The sequence below is a fragment of the Trichosurus vulpecula genome, chromosome X (genome assembly GCF_011100635.1).
Source record: "Trichosurus vulpecula isolate mTriVul1 chromosome X, mTriVul1.pri, whole genome shotgun sequence".
Lineage (NCBI taxonomy): Eukaryota > Metazoa > Chordata > Mammalia > Diprotodontia > Phalangeridae > Trichosurus > Trichosurus vulpecula.
In genome coordinates, this window is record NC_050582.1 from 43,514,489 (window position 1) to 43,521,267 (window position 6,779).

The 6,779-nt window shown below is 43.0% G+C and overlaps 1 pseudogene; it reads right to left on the reverse strand.

Annotated features, from left to right (window-relative positions):
- Positions 1-6,126: 6,126 nt before the first annotated feature.
- On the reverse strand, positions 6,127-6,568 carry LOC118832855 (annotated as a pseudogene).
- Positions 6,569-6,779: the final 211 nt, after the last annotated feature.

Below are 6,779 nucleotides of genomic sequence, written 5' to 3' on the forward strand. Positions count from 1 at the left end.
TTGTGGTTGTTCACAAATCCCTTCCCTAGAATGTGGGCTGGGAGCTGGAAGACTGCTTGTTAGGGATGTAGTGGAAGGGCTTTCTATGCCCGTGTGTGTTGGCCTGCGTGACTCCTTTTGTTTCCTTCCAACTCAGATCTTGGAATTCTACAAGGTAAAGAGATAGGTGACTACAAGGAAGGAGGCTAACAGTTCATGGAATGAGTGGGGCTCGCTATAGCAACAACTGGTTGGAGCATATTGTTTCTATTTGCATCCAGAGTTAGTCCTTCTTCTCCTTCTCTCTGTGACCCTTGATAGATTATTATCCATTTATTCTATGGAAGGGTTGAGGGTATTTAGGCAATGATGGCCTAACTTCAGGGCTAGGTCAACTCCATGACTTCTGGGACATCTAAGAACCTTTTCAAGAATTATCTATTTCCCCTGTTCTTTTGGTAATAATTTGTAACTTGGCTGGTGTGTCAGATTGGGCATGGTAATGGGGCACTTTGGCCCTAGTATATCTAAGCAGGAGCTGGAAGAATTGAAGTGTTACTACTCAGTGAGCATCTTACCTCTGGTGATTATCACCTGCATGATCTTGGGCAAGTCAATTTCCTCATCTGTAAATGATGGGGTAGAAAGAAAGGGTTTCTGAGGTCCCTTCCAGCTCTAGACCTATGCACCTATGAACTTGCTCCAGAAGGGACTACTTTTGTGCTCTTGGCTATAACACTTAGCTGAGGGGAGAAATCTGTATTCTTTATGAAGCCCAACCAATTTGCAGCCTATGACAAGAGTGCTTCTGGTATTCCCTGTTGTGTATACCACATGAAAAAGATAAATAGAAATAGCTTCCTGTACCCTGTTAATAAATGTCATTGGAATTGAGTTGGGTTGAATTGTTGTGAGTATGAAAAATGGACTCCCAGAACCTCAGGGAATGAGGCAGAGACAGTTTTGAGAACATTGTGACATTACTGTCATCACTTTATAGGGGCTTGGTTTGGTTATGGAATTAGATTGCCTATAATCTCCAAAGAATCTAATTGTCCCCTCCACTTTGGGAAGGAGGACCACTGGAGAAGCCCAGGGGCTATAGGAAGACCTGATAACCTCTCAATTTCACATCTCCTCTACCTCCAACCTGACGTCATTCAAGGCCTTTCCCTTAATTCTATACAACCTGTAATCAAATTGGTTGACAATCCCCTGGATCTATAGCATGCGCAATCCAATTACCTTGACCCACTTTGCTTTGAGGTATCTCAATGACCTCCCTCTGCCCAGCCATAACTCTTTCTCTTTCTAACTAAGAAAGTTTCCCACCACCTTAATTATTCGAAGCCTGCATTTCTCTAAGCCAATGAAGGATGGTACTATTGCTTCCTCTTGCTCCAGGTCCTGGTCCCTTCCAATAGGATGATCCTAATGCAATCTGGGACCTTGGCTAATATCTGGCTTTTTCAGAAGGCACTCTCCTTTTTTTTGAAAATTCTTCTGAGGTCCCTCCATGAGAGCCTGCATCCATACTGGACTAATTGTAGCAACACCTTCCTATGCAACCTTCAGCTTCCCTTTTTACGGGAGCAGGTGCTCCCTTTAGGCCTTACTTCAAACCTCTTAGAATTCACTGTTATTGCTTGCCTAGAGAAGGACTTCTGTTTTTTCCAATACCTCAGCACAACTGACCCCACACACATATTTCCTGCCTAGTTTACACGTAGGACACTGTGGAGCATCCAACATTATTTTGCATACGGTTTGTATGTGTGTATTTATGTACTTACTGTCTTTCCTTATCAGATTTAAGCACCTTGAGGGCAGGGACTATTTCATATTTGGTTTTGCATCCCACAGCACCTGGCATACAGTAAGTGCTTAATAAATACATATTGGTTGACTGATTACCTATCACATCTTCCTCCTGATGAGCAAAGTCCTGTTTGTACCACAATCCGTGACTTTCAGAGCAAAGCATTTGCCTATAGCATTTAGGCAGAATTCAGTGAGCTTGGGGTTGTTCTCTTGTTTTCCAAAGCAGAGGTGGCTCTCATTGAAAGTATATGAGTGCTTCTAAGTAGTTTAGAATAGTTCGATAATTTTCAACTCTACTGGTGGTTTCCAAACAGGGAAAACAGTATCTGCCCTGTGGATGGAAGTCCTAAACTAGTGGACAGTTGGAACCCAATGAAGTTTTTTTTTTCTCATGCTCTCAAACAGATGCAGCAGGTCCCAGAGATGGCTGCTCATCCCTCAGCAGCTCACATACAGTTGAGATGGCACTCTCCGGGTATTATGACATGCTTGCTGTGGCTATGATTTTCCTAAGGTAGATCTATCTAGGGGTAGCTAGGTGGCAGAGTGCATAGAGTGTTGAGCCTGGAAGACTCATCTTCCTGAGTTCAAATATGGCCTCAGACACTTACTAGCTGTGTGACTTACCCCATTTTGCCTCAGTTTCCTCATCTGTAAAGTGTCAAGAAGGAAATGGCAAAACACTCCAGTATCTTTGCCAAGGAAACACAAAAATGGGTCACGAAAAGTCCGACATGACTGAAGAAATGACTAAACAACACAATCTAGAGATCCAGCTCTTCTCCTCCCTAAGTCACAATTACTAATTGTCTTATCCTTGTGTGAAAGAGTTGGGCCTCATCAAAATATCTGTGTTGTATGCTATGCTTTTACCAACTTCCTCAAGTGAGAGGACTTTGCTTTCCCTGTTTTTTCCCTTTCTTGGAGGGGATATCCACCAACACCTTCCAGGCTACTGTTTCTCTTACACTAGCTCTCCACACCTGGCCTTCTATTTCCCCTTGAATTCTAATTATTACCTACTTTTGTCCCATCTCATCACCCATCATCTGACCTCCTGGTCTTCAGCTCCATCTACCTCAGTGACTTTAGCACCTGACTTAACATTTCTCTTCAATTCATCTCCTGCCATCATCCTTGGCAGCTTCAACATCCACACCAATGAGTCATCTGATCACCTGCCCTCCCAATTGCTTGTCTTTTCCAATGTCATTTATCTTAGTCTCCATACCACGTTTAGTCGTTACCAACCAAAGGAGTAGCATGGCCTGAGCTGTACCTTAGGAAGATTAGGTTAACAGCTATGTGGAGGAAGATTTGAACAAAGAGGATTGGAAGCAGCATGACCTGTCCAGAAGCTTACAGTAGTCCAGGTGAGAGGTGATTAGGGCTTGGGTAGAGATGAAGGCAAAGATGAAGAAGAAGAAGAAGACGAAGACGAAGACGAAGAAGAAGAAGAAGAAGAAGAAGAAGAAGAAGAAGGAGAAGGAGAAGGAGAAGGAGAAGAAGGAGAAGGAGAAGGAGAAGGAGAAGAAGAGGAAGAAGGAGAAGAAGAAGGAAAATAATAATAAGAAGAAGAAGGGATAGATACAAGTGAGCTTGTGGAGGTGGAAACAGCAAAATTTAGCAACTTGGTGAAATGTGGGGCTGAGGGGAGGGAAGATTCAAGGAAAAGGTCAGTTCTACTCAGCAAACACTGATAAAGGGCTTACTATGTACCAGGCCCTGTGCTGGCCCTTAAGGCATTACCTTCTTCTTGGAGATAGATCCAACCTGACCACATAAGTAAATAGAAGGGGATCTGTGAAGGGAGGGAGCATTAATAATTCGGGGAGGGGAGAGGTTCAGAGAAGGTTTCATGCAAGGGGTGTTAACTGAGCAGAAGGGAGAAAATAGAGGTTGAAGAGTTTCCATTTTTTCCTCCTAGCAGTAAGGACTCCATAAGTAGCCCAACAAAGGCTTTTGAGCATGGCCTATGATGTAGTTAGACCTGCACTTTTGGAAATTTCTTTTGGTGCCTGTGTTGATTGGAGAGGGAAAAGACTGAAAGCAGAAAGATAAACCAGGGATCTGTTACAGTAATCCAGTAATCCAGGCCCCAAAGCCTCAAAATAAGGTTGTAGCCGTGTGAACAGAAAGAAGGGGACAAATGTGGCAGATGCCCATCCCCCCCCTGTGATTTCTGCTGGATTAGGGGGCTCCTGATGTGGGAACTCCCTCAACCAATACAGATTCATACCTGCTTTAAAGTTATGGTCTTAGAGTGACTTGCACACTGGTTACATAGCCAGTGTGTATCAGAGGAAAGACTTAAACCCGGGTCTTCCTCGCACCAGGGCCAGATCTACATCCACTCTGCTTCTCATGGAAATATGATCAGTCTACACAATCTGCTTGCAGCTAGGGTCCTTATTCCTTCTTGGTCATCCTCTTATTCATCATTTGCCAATTCCCTTGCACATTATCCCAAACAATAATTTAAGATCTCTAGTCTTTTCAAGCCCCTAATCTATCCTACCACCACACACACACACACACACAAACACACACACACACACACACACACACACGCGCGCGCGCGCGTGCACAATATCAGATATTAGATCCTTCTACTCTCCTCTCTCCGTCAAAACACATTTTTATTAATACCCACCTTCCTCTTTCTTGCTTTCTATTTTAAAGAAAATATCCTTCTTTATTTCCAAGGACAATCCTGCCAACCTCCACTTTTAGGGCTCATGGCTTCTGTAGGGTCTGCCACTTTAAAAAACAGAAGGTAATGTGGTGGCACTAATGCCAAAATATACTTGACTCCAGGGCAAACTCTCCTTTGACTGAAAAACATAAGCTCTCACCTTGATCTTGAATCTGTGGCTTTTATGATCCCAGCTCTTCCCAATATTTTATATGTATCCTAGCCCTATTCCTTTCTGCCTACTCCTGGGCTAGAATTCCTGACTTTGGCTTCTGCTGACCGCATTGATATGATAACTGTTGCTGGTACATTCCATTTTGGACTGTGGCCTCATGTTTTCCCCACTCTTCTCTTATCTCTGCTCCTGATTCTAATGCCCAGTGCCACCCCTCTCCCCAGTATAACAAACAGATGTCCCTGACTGCTGGAAGTGTGTGTATATGTGTATGTGTGGCAGGGAGAGGGGTATGATCATTAACCTTTGCCTAGTTAAGAGTGGTAAATGAGACCCAACAGGTACTTTCCCTAGTTTTCTTATTTCTCTCTCCTATTCCTACCTACCTTTCTAGTCCCATTTCCTATTATTCCCCTCCTACACTTTCCATTCCCCTCTTATACTGACCATTTTCCCTGTATGGCATTCTATCTCCCACCTCCATGCTGTTGTATAAATGGTCCCTCATGCCTGGAATGTGTTTCCTCCTCAACTCCACATAAGATCCCTGGCTTGCTTCAAAGCCCAGTTCAGGTGCCACTCTCTACATAAGGCTTCTCTGGATTCCCACACCATCCTCATGTTAGCACTCTCTCCTTGAAATTACTCTGTATTGCTTTCAATAGACTTTGTATTTCTTTACTATTGTATATGCTGTGTCACCTCCAGTAAATATGTAAGCTCCTCGAAGGCAGAGATGATTCCGTTTTGTATCCCCAGCCCCTAGCACATTGCTTGCCACATAAAGGAGGCTTAATCAGTGCTTGTTGCATTGAATTGCCAAGCTTTGATAATGAGTAGTCTATGCCTTGTGCTACCCTCACTACCCTCATCACCCTACAATTTGGCCACTCTGCTGAAACTGCTCTTAGCAAGATCACCTCCTAATTGACAAATCTAGTCCTCACTTTCTTTGAATTCTTTGAAGCTTTTGACATTTATTGGCCAGTCCATCCTTGTTGAAACTCTCCCTACCATTGGCTTTTTAAAAATTGATATCTTTTGTTTTTACATCACCTTTATTTACAAATAAATCTTTCCCCACCATCCTTTACCCTGAAGTCATTTCTTATAAGAGAAGATGATAAAGAAAGAAGGAGGAAAACTAGTTAAATAAAACTAGCCAACACATCCATCATGTCTGACAGAATGCCCAGTGCTCCATAAACATCGTTTTCCCACTTTTGCAAAGCAGGAGAGGAGAGGCATTTTCTCATCTCTTCTGAGGAGCCAAGCTTGGGCATTATAACTATACAGAGTTGTTTCAAGTTGTCGTTCTTGCTGGGGGGGGGGGGTTCCCACTTACATTGTTATAGTTATTGTGTATATTGCTCCCCTGGTTCTGCTTATTTCATTCTGTATCAGTTTTTTTTATTTTTTAATTTTCATTTTTAATTACAACTGTACAAAAGACCATTTTATTCTTGCATCTTTTCAATGGTTTCTTCTTTATATTTGCCCTTGTCCTTTCCAACTTGTCGGGATTTGGCTTTACGTTCAAGAATCTTTTTGTGATCTTTGTCCAGTTTTAGTCTGGTGATAACTACCTTACTAGGGTGAATTCCCACATGGACAGTCATGCCATTAGCTTTTTCTTGTTGCACACATTCAATGTAGATGACATATTTCTTTCTGTAAACCTGGACTACCTTGCCAATTTGTTGACCTTTGTAGTGTCCACGAACCACCTGGACCTTGTCGTCCTTCCGGATGGGCATCGAGCGGACATTGTATTTCTGCCTGAGCTCTTTGGAGAGTGGGGACGACGTGATCTTGTGCTGGATGCGCGAGGGCACGTTGAAGTGCCTCTTGCAGTTCTTGCTTCAGTCTGAGGTCACAAACGGGTTGAACTTCATTTTGGCAAGCGGGGCCACCCGAAAAAGACTGTATCAGTTCTTATGAGTCTTGCCATGCTTGTTTCAATTCATTTTCATTGTTTCTTTCAGCGCACTAATATTCTGTTACACTCATGTATCACAATTTGTTTAGCCACTCCCCAATTGATGGACATCTACTTTGTTTCCAATTCCTTGCTACCCCAGAAAGTTCTGCTATGCATTTTTGGTGTAA